Genomic DNA, 23,573 nt, shown 5'->3' on the forward strand with positions numbered 1-23,573 from the left:
GCCAATTTTCACATTCCACAAATTCTTAAATCATTTCAAAGTTTTCTTCCCACAAACTCGCTCACAACAAATTCATACCAACCGGGGAGCAACAAATTGCGGCCACAAACACCTGCGATATCAACCTACGCAACCAATATAACCGCCCCATTTGCCAACCTGGTCTCACTCACTTGGGCACACATTCCAATCGACTTCACACACAATTGCACACAAAGTGTTAGAGATCCGTAGGAGCAAGCCATCCTAACCCAAATCGGGTCGGGGTTTTGGCCCAGAGGCACGCGCCAATAATTTTGCGAACCAACATCCTTCTGCATGTGCCCTGGCAACGGGCATCCATTTTTCATGTTCAACTATCATTTGCAATAAAACATGTCCCCAATCTTAAGTGTGGGAATATGAAGCCGGGGAATTATATGATCAACTAACCGGCAAGTGGTTTATTGTGAGCGGTGCACAGTGGTAAGATGTATGCATTTAGAAAGGAGGAACTGAATCGGATTTCAATTAGCTTGTTTGCGCGGTCACAATCAGCATCGCTTCAGAGCCCATGATGACTTCAGTCAGTTTTGGTTTGCTTTCAAATTTAAAGACTTTGTGAGGCATTCAGAGATCACAGATTCAGTACCAAAATTCAGAGAGATCATTCTGTAAAACTGAACTGTCTGGTGTCAATAGCTTAAGGAGATGTTTATCTGTTGTGGTTCTTCTGCTGTATGCCGGCTGATTGTAATTTACAGGAATATTCAGGAAGAAAGAACTCGCTTTGGATGAGAAACAGCTAGGACAATGTTTACTCGGCCGACAATGCATAAACTTACGTCCATTAGTCAAGTACTCTTCAAACTACTTTGATGCCGTATTTTAGAAGTTACTTGAAGAGAAGTGGACTGTGGATGAAGTCGAAGGCGACCAGATAATCAGTGTACATGCAATCAATTTGCAGGTGCAATCAATCACCTTTATCCAGATTGAAGTACAAGTACGTGTCTAACCATTGAGGGATTTGGTATAAATCCGTGTTGGTTAGAAGGAATCATTTGCTTACTTTTCGTCTGCAGGAACTTTGTTGATGAGTGAAGTCAAAACCGAGGTAAGGGATCCACAATGTATGATTACAGCACTGGAAATATGGTCCGACCCAGCAGGATACGAAATATTGAGCTTTTTAATAGCGGAAGTCATATCGACTTCTTCGACTGACGGGAGGTGCAGGTCCCACAAATTCGGGAATCTCACTAACAGCTGATGTTATGTAGAGTTCAGATTCGATAACATATTGAAGAACATAGAGGAGGACCTATGTTCTTCAATAGACTAGAGGAGGAGACTAGGAGGAGACAAGAAAAGGAATCGTCAAGAAGGTGTAATTGAATAGAATCACTACACCTTCTTGACGATAGATATTATACGATCTAGTCGATAGATGATATATAATAAATAGTTGAATATTGACGTTTCGATCGGAGTCAGCTGTAAGTCTGCTCTAGTCAACATCCAAAAGGGCTGTCTATAATGTCGTCGTACACCCTCGTAGACCCCAAAAACACTGATAATCCGACGATCATTTCATATGTCTAGAACAAATATGTTTTGCCTCGTTAACTTCGTATAACCTTTAATGATTTAAAATTTAGAATTGAACCAGGGCATCAAAATCATACATAAAAACATCTTAAAAATTAGGTAAACAGTACAATTTTATCTTGTTCAAATAAGAACTTGTTAAGCCACCTTGCCCCGTTTACATCACACACCGCGATCGCTTGATCACTTTTCCCAGCTAGCCGGTACAATCGATCATTAGCATAAATATTGCACTCGTAACATTAGTCTTCCGCCGGTGCAGATGATCGGTTACGAATGTCATTCACCGCCGTCACCGTCCAACACCAATTTCCATACCCATAAGACGAGCTGTTAATTAATATTCCAGATGCAAATGCAATCACTACACCGCAGCTCGCAGCCTGCGTGTGTGTGCCTGGTTACGTTTGGCGGCATCACCGCTTACGAGCTGCATCAGTTACGAGCGTCGCATTGTAATTAAGGCAAATGGGAATTACATTTCGATTGACTTATAAGCAAAAGTTGTTCGCTTAATTTGCTTGTTGAAATGATAAGCTGCGAGGAAAAAAAGGGCATGATCGATCGGGCATGAGCAGGGTATTATTGCACAACATGATTAGACTGTCGTTCCAAGTGCCTAATGTGGTTTTAATGCAACGACCGGAGGAGCAAATGCGCAAAACCATGCTAACCAGTCTCATTCTCTGCATTGTGAATTACAGTGCATCGCTCGGTGGACAAAAACAAAAGGCCCAAAATAACCTTAACAAGCCCTCAGAATCGCTTGCCTTACTCTGTAATTTATTCACCGTCCTACCACAGCTCCACTATTTGTGATTCGTAACGCTGTGTAAATTGTTTTAAATGATTTTCGGAAACTATAAAACTCACCCGCGGTACTGCTGTGTACGGACGGATCTCACGCCACTACAATGTCGATCGCATCATATCATTCGAAGGAAAAATCGATGCACACCTGAGCTACCCGGGCCCGGTATGGCCTCGAATGCCTTAATGTGATCAACGCGAAAGACTTCAACTGCTGGTACCAAGCTGGTACCAAGACAACGTACGTACACCACGAAGGTTGTAATTATCCTTAATTTACGTTCTTTCATAAATGAGTGATTTTGTGAAGTCGGCCGGCGACAATCGACGCACAGTGGCGAGGTGACAGTGTGGAAACGGTGTGGATAAACTTTGATTAAGCAGCAACAAGAACATGACCACTCGGCACACGGCTCGAGCCGGAGTGGAAATTGCACACCTTGCACGGTGGCGCCACACACGGGCTAGACACTGTAATTTGGAAACCGTCCTTATCATGCAACAATTTGTTTTGTACTATCTAGGAGTTGTTTTTTGCTGTTTCTGCTACTTGTTTGTATCGCCGACACCGTATTTGTATCGCAAATTGATTGCACCAGGGTTCGTCGCTTACTGTGAAAAACGAATCAAAAGACTTCAACGCTCGAAACCTCGATGCTTACGTTTTTGAACTGGAAGAGCATCATGGGTCATATAAATATTTGCGCTGGCCCAGACTTCTTCCTCGTGTCCAGTCTCCGCAGTTGTCAGGATTCCTTATTTTTACCACCGAAAAGCTTTACAGTTCCCATATTTTACATCCTGTGGCGCGATGCAACCCATCTCACCGAAGCAGTGAGCAGCAACTTTCTCATTTTCTTTATGATTTTTTCCACACCAATGAATACACCGGGCAGGCTTATGCCACATTACTTTGTGCCTGACTTATGCGCCTCGGGTCATATTCGCAACCATTTACCGCTTTCTTGTGGAGGCACGTGTGCGTAAAGCTGCCGTTGCGATATTCAATGTTGCTCGGGATGAACGGGCTAACGGGACATGCTCTTGTTTTCCTCGCAATCGGTATTCTATCTTCAGCAACGTGTTTCGCCGAGATCTGGAGCCGAGTTTGCCGACTTGGGAGAAAGATTCGATTGCGGGTGCAAAGAAATGCAATGTGAAAATAAAATTAATGGTTTACGATTAGCTTCCAACTGGCATTACATCTTAAGTTTCGATTCCGAGTTTTCCAATTCTCTCACTCTCTTTGGTAGCTGAAAATGTTATATTATCGGAGGTTCTTGGTAATGGCCTTGAATACTTTGTAGGCCTATGTATAATAACTGTATCGAAATGGATAAAAAATTTTAATGATAGCTTTTCATGAACTTGAAGAATTTGGAGTCCAAGAAGAGATATTAGCTAGATCTATTTTAAAGATATTCTTTATTTATCTTCGAATCTTGGAATTTTTCATCTTGCTCATTTTATAATAGCTTCTGAATACCTCGATTTCTGTTAACTGCAGAGATGCCATTCATTAATGCGTTTGACCATTAAAAGAAAATGATAAACTATCACTGCACGCCCAACAAGCTATTACTGGTGCATTTATCCAAGCCGTCAAATCGAACCAAAATCACCTCTTTAAAGTGCAACATGAAAAAGATAAATGCCTGTGTCCGGGGAATACGTCAATGTCAACGTGATCATCATCCCAAAACTTGTTGCAAAACCAACCAAGCCTTCGGGAGCGTGACCTTTTCAACTTTTCACGTACTTCATTATCGTTCCTCGTGGAACCGCTCCCGTCCCAGCTGGATAATCGAAGCCATTTAGCAGGATCCTAGTGAGTGTTGTGATGTAAGTCATCGTACAACGTACAACCGACGTGAGGAAACAACCATCATCATGTCTAGCGAAGGGGAAGATACCATCATCCACTTGTATCTGGAACACTTCCTTTTGTTGCTCCGTGACAGCTTGTTGTCGTTGGCCGAGTTTGTGTCTACTCTCACGCCAGCTGATGACAGCATCGTTCGAGCGGATGTGTCTCTCAGTTCCCGAGCAGGGAAAGCCGTTGTTTATATCCTTCGCGTTAATCTCATCTTGTCACACATAGGCACGTCCCGTGGTAGGTCATCGAGTCGAAATCCGCCCCGAGGGGCAATGATTGAACGACACCCAAATACGCTAATTACACGTTTCGGCAGACTTGTCAACTGTGTAACCTGCTCCCCTTTCGGACTGCCTGTACCCGAGCACTCGTGCGGGAGGCACTGCACAGGCAAGCCAAGCAGCCCCGGCATAAGTGCTCGTTCGATGGATGGGCAATAAATTGAGATGCTTATCGGCGGTAGGTTAATGTCTTCCAGGCAGCAAAAATTGAGGTCAGTCCAGCGGCGAGGCTTCCATAGCGCCAGCGGATCACCTTTACGCTGATGATGTAGGAAAATTATGATGATAGCCCGTTTCAGCAGGTTTCAATTGTTCCGTAAGGTGACACTACATAAAACCCGACCCTCCCGCCATTTGGCTGTGTGTGTGTGTGCATATGATGGTTGACCACGCGAAAGCCACACACGAACTGCAGAGTTGCATCATGGTGTGGTCGAACCATTTGCAAATGGAGGGAAGATGCATTTGGCCGGATTTTCATAAGGTACAGCATTATCTGAATACATTAACTACATCTTAATGCAACTTTTGGTGTCTTCTTGTTGGTTTAATGTACGGAGCACTACCTTAATGTCACTTTGATCTTACGAGAACGTTCCCAAAATTGTGTCTTTTGTTTATGTTCTGTTTTAGAATACTTTTTGGTGTAAGTATATAACTGAAAGAATAAACTTTTGGAGCATTCAGAAAGAAGAACCATCTAGAAAAACTTGTCAGCAACGTTCCAACATCTATAAAATGTGATAATAAGGTTACTCTCTTGAAGATATAGAGTCCTTGTCTAAGGTATAAAGTTAGGTGTTTGTTGTTGTGTTTACAATAATGAATAGAGTCCTGGCCCAAGGAGCCTAGTCCAAGGAGTCTAGTCTAAGGGGCCTAGTTCAAGGAGCCTAGTCCTATAGCCTAGTCCAAGGGTCCTAGTCCAAGGAGCCTAGTCCAAGGGTCCTAGTCCAAGGAGCCTAGTCCAAGGAGCCTAGTCCAAGGAGACTAGTCCAAGGAGCCTAGTCCAAGGTACCTAGACCAAGGAGTCTAGGCTAAGGGGCCTAGTCCAATGGACCTAGTCCTATAGCCTAGTCTGACGAGCCTAGTCCAAGGAGCCTAGTTCAAGTGGTCTAGTCTAAGGGGCCTTGTCCAAGGAGCCTAGTTCAAGGGGTCTAGTCCAAGGGGCCTAGTCCAAGGAGTCTAGTCCAAGGAGCCTAGTCCAAGGAGCCTAGTCTAAGGAGCCTAGTCCAAGGGGTCTAGTCTAAGGGGCCTAGTCCAAGGAACGCAGTCCAAGGAGCCTAGTCCAAGGAGCCTAGTCCAAGGGGTCTAGTCTAAGGGGCCTAGTCGAAGGAGCCTAGTCCAAGGGTTCCAGTCCAAGAAGCCTAGTCCAAGGAGCCTAGTCCAAGGGGTCTAGTCCAAGGGGTCCTAGGGGTCCTAGTCCAAGGCCTAGTCCAAGTGGTCTAGCCCAAAGGACCTAGTCCTATAGCCTAGTCCAAGGAGCCTAGTTCAAGGAGCCTAGTCCAATGAGCCTAGTCGAAGGGGCCTAGTCCAAGGGATCTAGTCCAAGGGGTCCAGTCCAAGGGACCTAGTCCAAGGGTCCTAGTCCAAGGAGCCTAGTCCTATAGCCTAGTCCAAAGGGCGTCGAACGATATCTCGGAGCTGTTAACGTGAATATGACAAAGTGCGCGTTTTATGATCATCGTTATTCTGTTATGTTTTTAAATTAAGATAATTTAAAAAATATTTTAGATAGATGTCCAATTACAAACATGATCAGACAATCAATCCTAGATAACTTGTTGAACTTAACATTTCTTGTATACTATGGATTCTTGAGCAGAGTCCTTAAAAGTCGCATCAAGTTATGAGACTGGACACTACTCTGTCAAAGCCCAATGTTGACAGGCAATAGCCTTCTGTCAGAACCAAAACATAAAATTCCACAAATGATATCAAACATATTCATTCCTTTAACCAACATTAAAAAGGGAAGATTATCATCCTTCACGATCCAATGCGAACTAACCTTAAACTCGACCGAGAGTAATCTTTCTCTCCCAACAGTAGTAGGTCAGTGTACAACTTGGAGCAAGTGCTCGGACGTCTCGTAATGGGACCAACATCGGGCTAGATTGCACATTCGAAGTGCAATCCGATCGGTACACCCCAGATTGCATCGTGACCACCACAATGACGAAACTATCAATTTGCTCTAGTTATTGCATGTGCATTTGCTGCCGTTCCAGGTGGCGAGCAGCATCCATGCCTAATGGGCGCCACAGCCTCTTTCCGGCGGTCAGCAATAATCCGCCAAAAGCTCGTCGTCAGAACAGACATGCACACAAAACGCACCATATACTTAGGCAAATGGAAGGAAAGTTAGAAAGTGCATTTGGTCCACAACAACACGCCCATTGTGGTGCTTGTGTTTTTGCTTTCAGACACCATTTCAACCGTGCTCGCCCGTTGTCGTTGTGGTTGTGTACGTGAATGTGGATTAGTGCCGAATGAACACGGCTTCTGGAGGGGTTTAAGGGTTCCTCCTCCACACCGGATGTGCCTCTCCGGTTGCGATGTTTAGGTACAAATCAGATACAAAATGGGACTTCCTTTGTTGCTACCGGTAAGGAAAGGTTAATGCTCCGCTCGCTAATATCTCTCTATCATTTGCACACTCACCCAGGGCACTTTCTACTGGCGCTGGCTACTTAAGCTACAGTATTAGCTTAAGTATTATTTTTAAAACAGATAAAAGCATTCAAAAACTCTAGCTTCGGCTGGAAACAAGTTTATATGATCTGTATAACGACCAAAAATAAAAAAGGATTATGTTAAATCCATTCCTACCTTTAGAGCACTATAATACACAATAAACTGTTTAACCTTGTTGTTGGCTTGGCTAACATGGTCCTCACCAGCGATCGCTTCTCTCTCACAGTAGCGTGGAATTAAAAAGCCGATAACTTATCACACCTATGCACACACACACACACACACACACACACACACACACACACACACACACACACACACACACACACACACACATATCTAAAGCACTTTGTCTGCATATTTTTAATGCTAATCTTAAGACGACAAATTATGATCGTTACCGTGATGAAAGTAATGCTCGCTTAAGACGGTTTCTTGCAGCTATCGCCCGAACCTGTCACATATTTTGTTGAGTGACAGTAAAAAAAAAAACAATGCTACGGCGACGATCTCGTCAGGTTTTCGCAATCGAATCGACCATTTTCTTAGCAAGATATTGTGTGTAATACAAGCAACAGTGGTTTGCGATTTAAACTTGTTATGGTTACACTCAATAAAATTTGGTTCAAAACATTTATTTATTATTATTATTTAACACACTTTTACTTCCAGATTGAGAAGAAAAATATTTATGCCAAAAAAGAATACAGAAACTCGAAAAATAAAAATAAAAGCGTAAAACATTGAAGGCAGGGTTAAGGCCCTTAAAATGATGGCGTAGGTTTTAGCTCCGGATTAAATCTCCTCCTGACATTCCATACGCACCGAAAGCAACGAAAATCGAGCCCCATCGGACCATAATTTATACCGTGCTGGTCTTTTGTCCTGGGTGAAAAATTCCCCAATCCCGTACGGTGTCCATCATCAGCCCCGTTGTCGCAATCGCGATCGCGGAAACGATTCCGAATGTACCGGTGTCGGGCAGCCACAGTGAGATATACTGCTCCAGTGCACAACATACATCGCTTTTGAGATTCGCGAAAGTACTGTTCGAGCCCGCGACACATCTTTTCTTGCTGCGTTGGTTGAATAAACAAAAGTGAGAAGAAAAAATGAAACCCCCCAAATGCAGTTTTCCACGCCAAACGCCTTTGCCCGCACCGTCGTTCTTCACACTGCGGGGGAAACATCGTATGACGAGTGAAAAATAAATAAAACATAAAACCGTGTCCTGCAGGGCACGAACGAACACAACGGGCCAACAGGGTGCGAAGAGGAAACAAACAAAAAAAAAGATACTAATTTATGGATGTCGATTTCAGTACGAAACACAACGCATAAACGACGACAGCACATAAAAAAGCATATGCATTATGGCGATGGGGTTTGTATCGATATGTGATTTTGTCGTAGAGTCTCCGGTGGATCGGTCTCCGGTGGTGCCGATTGGTTTGCGAAATCGGTGCACTCGGGCCCGTACACACCGTGCATCGTCGTGGTGATGTGCGTCGTTCACTGGAATAATTATTCATAATTTTGCGGACCATATATTTTATTGGCACATGTGCAGGATGATGTGCGCTTTCCATGTGTTGTGGGGTAATTTTTAAAATTGAATCAACGCCAAACACTATAATCAGCTAACGAGAGTCGAGATTTCTAACAAGCTCCAAGAGTGTGTTTGCTCCCACAAAATCCCACGGGCGGGGATGGGATCCGCCAAAACAAACACAAGTTCAATGAATATTGTATAAATGAATATTATTAGCCGGAGGGAGCAATGGAATGGTCGTGCTCGGTAATTATGGGACGACACGGACACGGAACCACATCACACGTGCGTGAAAAATACGCCTTTGGAAGAGAAATTTTCTGCAAGAGTCTAAGCATCCCAAAAAGAGGAACGAAACGGGATATAAAAACATGATAAAAAACCACAACAGAATCATATACAGTGTGGGATATAATTATAGAGTTGATTTTAAGAGTCAGATAAAGTCAATTCAATTATTCCTCGTCTTTTGTATCATATCTTTTATGAGTAGACAAAATAATACAACGACATCAATTGCTTTGAAGCAGCCATAGCTAAATCAGTTGAAGAACTGCTTTTGAAGATATGTCCGTACTACTAGTTTTATCCCTGAACGAAGAAGTTGATATTTATGAGGATTTGTTCGAACCAAGAGCATTATCCCTGAGGAAAAACGTTGAATATTATGAAGCTCAGGGCAACTATCAAAGTTGCTTTGCTTTCTTCAATTTTCAAATTTAAAAACTTCAATTTAGAATCTGTTCATACTATGACTTTTATCCTTGAGCAATAAGCTGAAAATAGCGAAGCTCAAGGCATTTTTTTAAACTTCTAAAAATGAGCTTGATTATTATAACGATCTTACACTTTGATTCAGATCCGCCTAGACGTGGGAAAGTATTTTGGACAAGATGAATATCATAGAAAATTCGCAATCCATGTGTAGGACGAAGTTGCCCATGTTACAGTAACTCAGAATAATCGACTGTTCACGCTCGTTAATAAATCGAAGAGAATTCCAAACTAACCAGATGCTTGGAGGGCTGAGATTTCTTAGGACTCCTTTCAAATCAACAGAGGTGAATCTTTCTCTCAGCAGGTTCCATCATTCTCCGCAAAAGGGGGGTCGTATTATGCCTTAGTCTCTGACTATGGCCCAGTCAGCAAATTTGATGTGTTTAGGACCTCCAAACTTCATTCTGCTTCGGATCTCCAAGGCGCTTCATCCACCACTTCTCTCGAGAGCCCAGGCCTGCTCTCTTCTATTCCCCATTGTTGTTCAAATATTTCCTACTTTCTTGAAACAAAGTGGTTCTATACTTATGTTATGTACTGTAGCTCCCAGGATCAGTCGAATTTCGCTGGTTCAAATCAAACGAGAAAACGAATCTTATTTCATAACAAAACTTTTTCTACAATCCTACAACTTTTCGACCTTCCCCTGATACATCCTTCACCGCCAGGACGCGACACTACTGATCCCTTTTATCTCCTACCTGACATCTAGAAGATCGAAAGTCACTGACTTTTCAGGTGAAATCTGAGTCCCTTTTTTCGTTCCTTTTTCGTGGATCCCTCTCCCAGTACAGAAGGCTGGGACTCCGTAATACCCCACGAAACGGTTAATCATAGTGCCCTCTGGGCGTCGAGAGGTTAACAGAAGGAACACACTCGCGGAGGCCCGTACTGAAACTGGGTTCCCCCTCCGATTTGGACGAGCTGTCAGAATATCCAACCAGCAAAACCAAAAACACACCACCGATTGTTGAGTAAAAAAAGGTCGGCTCAAAGTAAGGTCCCGCTTCTCCGACAACGTTTTCTGGGGGCGTTGGGAGAATCAACCGAAATCGCTAAGGAGTTTCCCCAGTGTTTTGGTTTTTTGTGTGTGTTCCTTTGATAGTTTACCTTCTTGAGGAACACATTCCCTGTGGCGTTGAGCTCTCTTTCTCTCTCCCTCTCTCTCCCTCTCTCCATCTCCCTTGGTGCATATCACACTAAACATGCTGATTATTGTTATTAAAATCGATATTTCCAGCGTTAAGATTTATGCCCCTTATGGCTTCCCCACAGCAACCGTCACCTTTGCGGTCGAGCGTTACCTTCCTAGCTGACGCTAGACCATTCGTGCATTCTGGGCATGGCTGGATGCATTTGATAGCCGGAACGTAAGCCACCAACTGCTGAGCACGCGGTCTTATGAGAATCCCGACAGAACCAGATAGTCGGTTGCTGGACGCTTCTTGCAACCGTGCCGCAGCTTGATCGGACAACAAAGATATCCCAGCGAGCGATACATTGCTAATTATACACGCTGGAAATTGGCTTTAATACGTGATAATAGCGTCCATTAAGGGTTAAATTTATTTGCCTGTCGATGGTGCAGTAGGAACGATAAAAGGGCACCGGTCTTTGTCTGCGCCGTGCACCAAGGTGGTAGGTCCACGAATGTGTCCTATCTGATCTTGCAACCAAACGCACAGGTATATTTGGATGCGTTTATGGGACGATAAGATTCGAGATTATAAGTTCATTAAATTGAATTTTGTTCTAAACGCATTATTGGAGATCGGTTGGAGATTTTCCTGGAATTAAGATAACGATGCAAGGGATAAGAGTTCCGAAAATTTTGATTATAACTTTAACTTAGCTTTGATGGACACTCAATTCGATTTGTTGGATAACGCTCCTCAAAGCAACTTTGTAGCAGATGAACGAAATCTGTGCCGCGAATTTAAAGCAAAAAAATATTAAGACAGCTGTCATTTTAACTCGATTATCTCCACATACACCTTCCACCCACAAGTGCCACTCCGATAACCGGTACCACCGGTAAGCCATCCATTCAATCAACTTTCAACCGCACCACCGTTGCATATCAGCGGTTTTTTCCCGTACGACCTTGTTCCAGATGTGGGACGAAGATTGTACGGCTCGCGGTTAACGATCAACACGGCCGGGCCGCCAGTCCTTGACAAGGAAGGATACGGATTCATTACGAGCAATGCTACCCGTCTTCGGTATTGAATTATAACAGCTACCACAGGCTGATGATGTTGGCTGACCGCTCTGAAAGATCCGTGAGCGCAAAATGTTAATCGCAATAATGGGTAAGATCATCCGCACGCACGCACGCACGCAAATCCAGTGTGTGCACAAAAGCGGACCCAGTGTGTATGCGGCGCTTGCTTTGGAAATCGATGCGCATCATGATTATTATTACAGTTCCCTTCGGGGGCATGTGTAAGCCAACGATGCCAACCTATTAATTTACCTTGTCACACTGTATGATGTATTATGTTTAAATTTACCAAGCTCACAGTCGCTCGGTAGACAAGCATTTTGTAGGCCGCAGAGCAGGATGAGAAGCCAGAGAAGGCGGGAAGAAATTCCAACATAATGTCTCCCACTATCTTTGTCCGAAGTCAAAACTTGAGGAAGAGTTGGTGAGTTGCAAAAGTACGATACGATACGGCACTCAACAACCGGAGGTTCGTCGCTTTTACTTTCGTTGATGTCTTTCGTCGTTGTTCGATAAAGCAAAACAGATGTACCCCCGGGGACCGGAGTGATGTTCAGGATTTCTCCACTTGCTTCATTCCATTGGCGGTCGTGTAAGGTCATAAATTATCGCCGAAAAACATATGTTTCTAGTGTCTTAGTTAGAGTGAGCTATGTTTGTACGGTTTGGTAAGTTGCTTAAAAAAGATACTTTGAATCACACGATGCTTACTACGAAGTAAGAGTTTGTTCTTTAGAATGGTTAGGAATTATAACGCTGAAATCATTCCTTCAATATTTTTTTATGTTAAGAAAATATTGGAGAGAGCACATGTGAAATAATAAATAAGTTATAAATATTTTAACTATAACTATGTTGTAATATGAAAATAATTATCAATTTATTTTCAATAAACCTTAATATAAATTCATGTCTGTTTAATTATTATCTGGAGCAATATTAAAGTTTGATATCAGTAAGTCTTACATCAACCAATGTGCACTACACTATTTCCCTCACCCCCATTCGATTGACAAATCGATCGACCGCATACACGCTTTTGCGCGACATTCCCTTTCGGTTTATCAGCTTTGACCGATCGTACACTATCAGTTTTGGGCTATCGAAAACATTAATCAAAACATCAACCGATTGGGCACTATCGTTGACTGATAAATTAACACAAATCCATCCAGATGGCCCAGAGGCAACATGGTCCACCGGGCTTACACGCCCGAAAGCACCGTCGGCTGTACCGAGTTTTATCTCGATGCCGATTCAATACCATCGAAAGTGATTCGTTTCGATTTCGGTCTCAATCGTTTTGCTACCAGCCACCAGCCACACAACCCCCGGCTTTACCAACGGTGGAAATGGTGGCAAAAGTGGCTCACCACACAGCGCAGTCGAAACGATTCCGCAGTTGCAGGCGTTTACTCCTTGACACGTAAAGCAAATAAGCGAACGAATGGGTTTGCTGCTGCTGCATCAGCGCAAAAGCCGGTATGGAGCAACGTCGGTAGCTGCCATCGAGTTTGGTGCCCACAACATACAAGCAATCACACACACACGCACGTATGCACTCACTCTGTCAACATGTGGGCCAACCGAAACTGGGGGAGTCTCAAGCAAAGCAAAGCGAAAATAAAATAATAAACCTCAGTGCAACTGGCATCGAAACTGCTACCACAATCATTTGCTCCCGGTAGTGATGGCGGATGTCCCGATTAAAGAGGGCGAAATTGGGAGAAAATTTTGTTTTTTTTTTTTAAACAAACTATGACACAATAAGCATTCAAACCCGATCGTGAACAGCAAGCAGCAAACAAGAAAAGTAAAGTAGTTTTGCGATGCACTCGAACGTCATCAGATTCTGGCTTGAAGAGAGCTAACAGAAACAGATGGTCGGGAGACTGCACTACACTCAGCGCAAAATTTGTGGGACAGAGCAAGGTTTTCATCTTCTTTCTGAGCAGTGTATCGTTTGCAAACTGCAACAACGCAGAGAGTTGTTTGCGTTGGCGTAAGTGCTCTCTTCGATCATACGGTTTGTGCCTTAATTAATAGCACTTGAGAGGCGTTGAAGCACTGCGCAAGGCCCTTTCATGCTGGGTAATTGTGACAGATTTCAAAGCTTTGGGTTTTAAATTGTTTGCTAAATAATCTAAGATATCTTCAATATGCAAACCCTCAAATTACAGAGACTGCTGCCTTGTATTGTCTTACAGTCGTACTAGAGAGGATGAAATTGTCACAACAAAATTTCAGAAACCGGATGTCTCGAGGAATGGCGCTTCAGATTCGTTTTTAAATACTGGGGCTCCGCCATCTGTTCCATTCCCTTCAGTATAAAATCTCATGATGAAAGAACATTTTAAAGCGCTTTTGACCACTGGATCCTTGAACATAATCTTGGAGATTTATTCAGTTTTTAATGCCCTTCTAATGCGTCCTAATGAAGTTCCACTTGAGATTTAGAGTTCTCCAATTCTTCCAAAGATTTTTAATTTAGTGAGAAATTTGGATGGACAATGTTTGTCTGAGAGTTTCTTCTGGTACACAAACCAAGGTTTGGTCATTTAGACCAAATATGTAGAACAAGTTTCACATTGCCAGGTCATTCTCTGGAGAAGTAACAGACTCGGGTATCTTTAAGTACTATACTGAGAACCTCATAACGGCTATTGGAGTTCTTAGCATAGATTCAAGACTTTCTTACTATAAACATCGTTAGTACAGGTGAGTTTATTGTTCGACAAGTCATTGTGAAGCTCACTACCTCGAATCACTTTTCACTCTGGAATTCTCGGCAATGAAAATATATTGGAGTCGTTGGTAAAGACAGGCGTCAAAGATGGACAAATTTTCAAGCATCCTCATCCACAAGTTTCTTTAATCAAAACGTCCCTAAAGCGGAGAATTATTATCTTCACGTAGACCACCATACCAATGGCGGATCAATCCCCTTAGAGGCCCTAATTAGCATCAAAGCTGGAGGTCCCTAACATACCGGATCTTCTGACTGAACCTGAGTCCAGAGACCTAGGTGAGATGATATATTAGATTAGGGCTGCCTGGACCTAACAACCAGCTCACAGGAAATCTAAGCATCTGCACAACAAAAATAAAACTAATAGTGCCTGATTAAGTGCCAACAAAAATAAAATACAACAGACAGATTTTCAGCAACAGGTCTGTCAACAATCAACCACAAAATTATAACTGAGTATTATTCTAAGTCTAAGTCTAAGTCTAAGGTAAGTGATCATGAAATATTTCTTTTATAAATACTGTGCAATCCTCCATCAAATCATTTGAGCAATTATTAAGTTCATATTTCTTTTTTGAACACGGAACACAACACGGCTTCATTTACGTCATTACTATCCAAACTTCACCTTAAGCGTTGATCCACCATCCATCAGAATGGATGTGCCAACTTTGTGCCCATGTTTCTTCCCTCAACAAAATGTTTTCCACCCATCAATCCTTCATCAGCGAACTCTCCCAAACCCCCAACGAGAGAACCCTTTGTATTCGCTGCCTCTATTTTCACTGCCTATCAACTGGCTGTTTATGGTTCGTAAATTATAGCCTTCCTAAATATCAAAATATTAGTCAATTCGCTAGCGGTATGCCTGTGCCCGGAGGAGCAGTGCGAATATAGCACAACCCACCCGGTCGCTTACCAATATGTTCCATCATCATCCCGTGAACAGCAAAAAAAAAACCACGGAAAGAAAACGGCCAACGGGTTAGCCCGTCTGCGGCAAGAATTGGTGGCAAAAATGAAATCGAAAGTAGGTCTTAGTGAAGTGAAATCCCTGCCCGATGCGGCACTGCATTTGTTGCTAACGAGAATTATATCATCAAGTCTCATAACATTGAACGGCTGATCATAGGATTACGTGTACGATTGGGGACTTGTAGTACGATTTAAAACGATAATAGGTCAATTTGTTTGATCGATAGAATGACCAAAATGACATTTAGGCATTAATTATACCATCCAATCGGAAAATGCTTCCACGCGATATATTTGTCACAATATATCATTAAAGATATCATTATCGATCGTTAGGCCTCAACATTAAGTATCCAAAAAACGACCCCATCACCTCGACAGTAAACTCTAAAGCAGAGACGCTGATGTAATATAAAGTCTCATTATATTAACGAAGAAATATTGAACACTTTGCTTAATGGAAGAAACACTTCACAGGTTAAAAATGGCCAGTACAAAAACATTCCCTTTGTCGTCCGCTGCAATAACAGAAACATTACCCATCGAAAGTAGCCGCCGACTGTTGGGGTCTGTTAATTATGCGTGAGTAAAATATGACTACCGAGTCAAGTGGCTGCTGCTGCTGTTGTAATGCGAGCAAAACGGAGGCTGACCCGATGCGTAAGTGAAATGGAAAAGAAAACGGAAAAAAGGAGTAATAAAACATATCCATATCTCATAAAGCTTGTACTGGGGAGGTTCAGATTCATCCAGCATATTAAAAGCTAAAATGGCGAGTGTGTGGTTGAGCAAGAATGCCTGCGCACACAGTTAATCGGTACACCAGTCGTTATGTGATTTTGCTTCGTTCTCATCCCGAAACACACAGGAGCTTGGCGTGGCCAGCAGTTGCCTTTTTTTGAACAGCAAATCATCTCCCGAACTCGAAGCTTATATTCACATCGTTAAGCCACATAAACAGTAACTACATCCTTGTTGTTGGGAAGAACATATTGAGCGCGTAGCAACAAAAAAAAACCTCGACAGGAGTGAAAACTATGGGAACCTGCTCGTTACTCATTATTTGCAAGCGATTTGCGACCACGCTTTAACGAGCCACACGAACCGAGTGACCGTCAGGTGCTTTAAACGGTCGGTGAAATTGAACCTCTACCGTCCCTGTCCGGTTGAGGTCACGCTGGTGTAACTGATAACGATAAGGATATTCCCAGCAACAAAAAAACTGGAAGGATAAATGCACTTAAGACTTTTAATCTGTACCCCCCCAGTCAGTGGGGCTGGATGCAAGAGGATACCCACACGAAAACACAGGTTATGTACGGCATCAGCCCTACCTGTGGCCCATTATCACCGGGGCAAATATCGAAACACACCCAACATCCCGGAACCGAATCCGTTTTAACTTACGAGAAAGTAATTGGGACGAGTGTTTCTTCTGGGTATTTTGTTTTCGTACTCGTTCCGTTAGCGATTTATTACCGATGAAACTGGCAGAATTGGGAAAGATTTATTTGCTGACAAAGCCCGACACAGGTTCTCATTCCCGTTTGAGGGTTAAAAGGAAAAGTGTTGCGTAAATGAGAATTCTATACGTGTTGTTTTCTGTTTCTTATGTCGAAGAGACTATTGCTCTTCTTCAATTTTGAATCTGCAACCTCAAGAGATCTTGACCTGCCATGACTGGGTCTTTTGACTTCACAACGAGTTTACTCTACATGTAAAGTGTCGATCAAGTGCAAAGGATACCAGTTCTACCTAGAAATTCTGAAGAGAATACAGAAAAAGTTGGTATATTGCTAGTTTAGCCCAATAGCCAATGTTTCATCTATACTTTGGATAAGCATATCTGTCATGTTAATGCCAAATCAAAAATGTCTTGAAAGATTCTACATCATTCGAAAGCACTCGAGAAAGTGTAGCATTATCCAGGCCAAAATGGAAGTATTCTATTTAGTTCTGGACAGTATCCAGAAATGGTTGACTTTTGAGTTAGACTTCCTTAGAGTCCTTAGACTTCATATGTACTAAGAATTTAGGTTAAGTCTTTACTAGTTTTATTCTGGAATGCTCAGTAAATGCAAGTTTATATTTTCCTCTCTTTGGTTCTAGAACCTTGAGAGATCTTTTGGCCAGCCATTACTAGTTTCTTTGAGTTGGTTATACTCATAGCAACATCGCCAAGATTTTCGCACTGGAATTCTGCCTGGACGAGATTAGCTATCCGTTCAGGAATCCTAGAATCCGGAAATGGAATCGCCTGGGATAGTGAATACTTTTTTTATACCTTAACTCTACAACTTTCAGAGATCTTGGGCCCTTTTTAGATTGATTAATTGAAGATCAGTATGAGTTAACTATAAGATAACCTCATCACTAAAGCTCACGAAATGAGGTTAGTATGCGGGAAGCCAGTTTTGTTTCTATTCTTAAATTATCGATAGAACACCTTCCACAACCAAATTTATGCAATAGTTATCTCATCTTTTTCCCATACCCAAGCACGATGCAGATGTTTAAAAACCATAAACCAAGTATCGAAAACCACACTCTAAGGTTCTGGTGCAATAGCGAGTACGAATCCCTTTATGTTCAGCTATGGGAACACACGTGAACCACGCACCGTCTGCCAGCTTGTGAGACTTCAAGAGACGGATAAAACCCAGAAGCAACACGATCACCGTAGTAACCGGAAAGTCATGTAACGCGCATGTTTGGGGATCCAACATTATACAGCAAATGAAACCTTCACACGCTCAACTCACTGCGGCCACGAAATACCGCTAAGGACGCAATCTCGAACCTCGTGGTGCAGCATGCAATTTGAGAATATCCCGTTGTTAAACCGCAAGCACCAGCAGCAGCAGCAAACCAAAAAGTGTAACTAATTAATTAGGTAAGCCCTGCAGGAGACGGTTCCTACTCTTGCGTTTTTGCTGAGCTGAATTTGCCTGTTGTGAGGCGTGATTCTTACCACCGTTAAGATTTGTCTCGCAAGCTGCACCAGTCATGTTTTTGTGTGAAGTAAGCACAAGCTTCAAGTAGCTTAAACGGGCTTAATTTGCTCGCGTTATGTGTGTGAGTATGTGGCGTGTTCATTCAAATTATTCCTCATAATTACTTTTGCGTGATATTGACATTAGTGGAAACATACGAGGACAGTACAAAAGTATATTTGAAGGTTTTATGATGTTCAAACAAGTCGAAAAACAACGAACCAGAATAATTAAATTCAAATTTATGCAAATCCCAACTAAAGCATGCAAAATCAAACCGATCCATCCAACATCCCAAACGTCTAGTGGAACCAACGGAGAGACCGACATTTGACAGGCTAACGGGAACAGTGTGTTGAGTACTCCACAGCAACAAGTCCACAGAAGATCGGTCGAGAGGACGTACGTGTCTCAATGATCTCCACGACGACAGTCGCGTTACTTTCGACGATCATTCATCAAACCTTCTCAAGACTTCGATTCGTTTTCCCTTTTTTGATAAATGATGCGATAATCTCGTCCACTCAACGCGCGCGCCCTATCATAACACACTCCCTTCTGGGAAGACAAGCTGTTCGGACACAGGCTGTTTGCTTGCGAAGAACAAGCAGCACATTCTATGCAAACGAAGAAACGTTCTTTCCCTGGCCACTTCACTCCGTTTGCCAAGGTGTTCCGAGTCACCGCATTGGAGGTCAGGGCTGAATCCAATTAAAAACTCATCGCAATCATCACCACTTCGCCAAGGTTTCCCTATCCTGCATGGAACTTTGCGCGGTACGATCCTACGATTACTAATGAGATTCAAACGATTCATTGTCATTCTGGAGCCGGGAATGGATTTTCAAAGAACGGGCAGAGAAGAAAAAAAAACACAAAATCTCAAACCTCTCAAACCAATGGTGTGTGGAGTGAGGGTTTTTTCTTTCGTTTTCTCTCTCAAGTGATCGTCTCTTTGGCGGTCATCTTCTTCTAATTACTAGATGACAAGTGCGAGCCGCCATCGGGACGTTTCGATCTGCCGAGTGTCCGTAGTCTAGTGACGCGGGGAATTTTTTTTTCAAATCCGGTTGACCTAATCCTGTCCATCCCAAGGGGTTGTGACTTTGCCCGCCTGCCAAACCTGCCAAATGCCCGATACCGTGCCGAACGAGATCAAACGACGACACATCGACGAAACGTGCGCGCTTTGGTGCACAAGAACAAGCGAATATTTGTTGCCAATCATCGTTGCTATTAGGGCCCTGAATTGCCTGAGCTGTTGATCGTTTGGATGGTGAAGCGCGATGGCGGAACACGATGTCTAGGGCGATGGAGTTGATATGACAGAGTGTGTCAATTTCGGTTTTGAATGGTAAGGATTCATTCGCCCTGACAGTTTTATTCAATGAGAGAGATTTGAGAGACAAAAAAAAAGCACAACCAACTCTAGGGAACTCGATCTCTTTCACGATCGCTTTCGCTCTGCTGACTGTTGAAGTCTTAGTCCTCTTTCAAAGTCCCAATTTTATGGGGACACACACGGGGTTGATATCTGATACGCACGCTTCACACATTTCTCTCCATAAAAACTATTAAATGAGCACCCTATTAAGGGTCATAACCCTACCATCTCGAGAAAACATTTTCCACCCATTCACATTCCCATTCGAAACACCACCATTTCAATAGATGCGAAAATGAGTGTCCCACAAGACCTTCTTGTACCGGACGGATGATAACATTGACAGTGCACGGTTTTAATGAAGTAGCAACAGCACCATAATCCGGCCGCCGGGATACGATAAAGCGTGTCCATCTAGGGAGATACGTCCGTATCACCCACTACTTCGGTAAGGCGATGGTGCCATGGTTACTCTCTATCGCTACGGCCAAAACGGCACGGATTGATATAAAATATCGTTTCCCAATCCCGTCCGTTTGACGGCACGGGAGGACAAATCAAAATCGGAGAGAAAGTTTTCCATCGCGCCCCGTCAGATGCGATAAGTTTCGATACGATCGCACATGCGCGCTTGGGTCCCGGCCGATTCGTTGCGAAGGACGGATTTTGCCAATTTCCCTTTTGTTCAGGCGCGCTGTTCAGGCCCCCGGGACTTTGATGAATGTCCCAGAGTCAGATGGCTTTTTTTTTGTCGCGAACTCAAACCTTGACAGTGAAAAGAACTTAACGGCATTGATTGAGCGACGGATTTGCCGGTGCTCATTAGAGCGAGATTTTCGGTGGTTTGCTGTAGTTCCAGCCAACGGTACTTAGGAAAGTTGAACGGATCGAATTTCACGCTAAGCTATTATCGAAATTAGCCTTATTTACATCGTAAAATAAAAATGCATCAACCATCAATTTAACCGTGATTATTGCCGATATTCAAAGTCCTTAAATTAAACTTGTACTTCGCATAAAAAAACGAGCTAAATGTACGCTCACTTCCAAGGGTAACAAACTCTCGAAAAAAAGAAGAAAATATTGCAGGAAAATGATTCAAAACGGCTGGTCAAAAAAGACCTCTTAAAACACCACCTCTCATTGCATGCATCCCACCAACAACACAACCTGCTGCAAGTCATAAATACGCCGTTTATTGTGACAATTATTTCAACATTTAATATTGAGCAAAGTGCTTGTTCGAGCCGGCCATATAATTCTCACTCAACCAACGTCTGGATTGTTCACCTCACAAAGTCCACCAGCGTTGGCCATGATCATTCAGACGAAAAAGAAACATTGGTTCAAGAAGGAAACCCGATGCAACCCGACGCACGCAATGTCCGTACACACACAAACTGCACGCAAACCAGATGGAACCTGATTCCTCCTGACCATTATTTTACCAGGGCAAGCTACAGGGTTTTTTTCTTTACCTTCAGGTGTTGAGAGTTGGGATGGAGGAAAGGATTTGGGGTGAGAGTTGTCATATTTTTATCTCATCTTTTAAGATGGTTTTTAAGCTTCGAAAAAGGTTTTAATCACGTACGGCGATAAACGGAGACAATCGAACATCGGTTTTTTGGAGGTTTTCCGTGACATTCCAAACCAAATCCGAACAACATCTGGGAGGTAAACTGGATCTTTTTTTCTGCGACTGGATTCTCATCTTCAACAAATAATGACAGCTTTTCATATAAAATATTCAAAAAAAATAAATGAACCCAACTCCTTTCTTTATTCCATATTCCGGCATGATACCTGAAGGTCCTTCAAGAACTATTCCAACCATCTCCCGCAAAACTTCATTTAAATTACAAATGAGAAAGCAAACGCAAACCATAACCAATCGTTAACAATCACTCCAGTTCCTGTGTAATACTTTTCCCAAAATTTTCACAGCAACAGCAACCAGGTCGCCGCAATTGCTCGCGACTGGTTGTTGCCAAAACTGCATCGGCAACAAAAGAAGGAACGCTCTTTCCATTTTTGTAAATTAGTTCCTACCATTATCACCTACTGGGAACAATCTCGCGATACATCATGCATGCATGTGGTTGGTGCTTTTCAGAAACACGTTTCCCCCCAGCTCACTCCATCAACTCACATTCGATTGGAATGAATTACGGTGCCAATTATGCGATGCCACTATGTTTGGTAAAGGTGCAAGTGCATCCCCCAAAAGAAAGTACATTCACACATGGCAAATGGTGCAGGATGAAAACAGGATGCACCGAGAGGCCGGGTGGTACAAAGTTGAAGGCATTCTCTTTTCCAGATACATGGCATTTTTTGGGGAATAAAGCTGCACTGAGAGCTTAAACGTCCTGAGCAAGTATTTAAACAATAAATCCAAAAATATGTTAAATAATATTGATATCTAAATTGATTATCAAAGATCAAGCCTATTCTGATTTATGTTCAGGATGAGGTGAAACACTTCCATGTTGAACTGGATTCTGTCACACTGTCTCAACTTCTCAAGTTGAAGTTCTATATTTTTATGGATTTCTGGACTTTGACATTTTAAAAGATTGATGCTTCAGCATTGACAGGAGTAAGATATTACAGACTCTAACATCTGACCATCGCTATCTACAAGAAAGAGAATAGAGTTTCGTATAGCTCTGTCTAGAAAGATGCTACTGAATTTTGGACAGAGTCCTCAAAAGTCTCAACGTTTGGTAGATTATCCTTGCAAAAACCTTGTTAAATATATTGATAATCTGTGTTCAAAACAGACTTCAATTTTATAACTTTAAGCTATAAGTAACGCTCAGCTTCAGGAAACATCCATCCTCCTTCCTCCGATCACGTTAGTGGACATCGTTAAAGAAAGTGTTACCGCAAGGCATCAGACCTCACACCTCACAATAAACAACCCACTGCGCACACACACACACACACACACTTAATCAATAGAGACAGAAAGCATCATTAAAACAGCACTCGAGCGGCGTGTCGAAAGTTCGATCGGGCGAGAATTTCTACCACGCGCATCCCAAAACCATCCCCATCTGGTGGGCGATCTTGAGACAAACCCCCTCAAGGATCGGTCGTCCACATCGCGCGATGCAACCAAACACATTCCCAACGAGTGGCCATTCATTTCTTTTTCTCCTCCCACAACCAACACACACACACACACACAAAAAAAGCGCCCCCTTCTTTAGTAAGGACGTTGGTGTCGAGGCGACGGTGATGCCTTCGGGGCATCACTACAGGGAAAAAAAACACAGGAAGAGGTGCTGCTGCGAAAGATCATTGTTCGCATCGATAATTATGACCGGAAGGTGAAATGAAAGTAATCATACGCGCGAACCTGCTGAACCCTTCGCTCCACACTCTAATTCCCCCATTCACCCGTTATCTCGACCGTTCGCAAGGTTCGCAAGGTGAGACCTTTTTCGGCCACAAAAGACGACGTCGCCGAACTCTGGAAGTCCCGGGCCGCCAAACAAGCCGAAGATGACCGTTGCGATGACGGTTCGCGGGAACCTTTTACTTTCCACACCAGACCCGGTGGATCCAGCCATCGGTTACCATACCGATGCACGAGTGACGATCGATGAAATCGATCCTACAATGGCCATTTAGACTGGCGGGGTCGGGTCGGTGCAGAGCGA

At 43.0% G+C, this 23,573-nt stretch overlaps 1 protein-coding gene across 2 annotated transcripts in view; it reads right to left on the reverse strand.

The window, feature by feature from the left end:
- The window catches only part of LOC118508349 (semaphorin-5A), a 132,035-nt gene that overhangs the window by 53,670 nt on the left and 54,792 nt on the right, over positions 1 to 23,573 (reverse strand). The gene's annotated exons all lie outside the window — the stretch shown is intronic.

This window comes from Anopheles stephensi, chromosome 2 (genome assembly GCF_013141755.1).
Source record: "Anopheles stephensi strain Indian chromosome 2, UCI_ANSTEP_V1.0, whole genome shotgun sequence".
Taxonomy (NCBI): domain Eukaryota; kingdom Metazoa; phylum Arthropoda; class Insecta; order Diptera; family Culicidae; genus Anopheles; species Anopheles stephensi.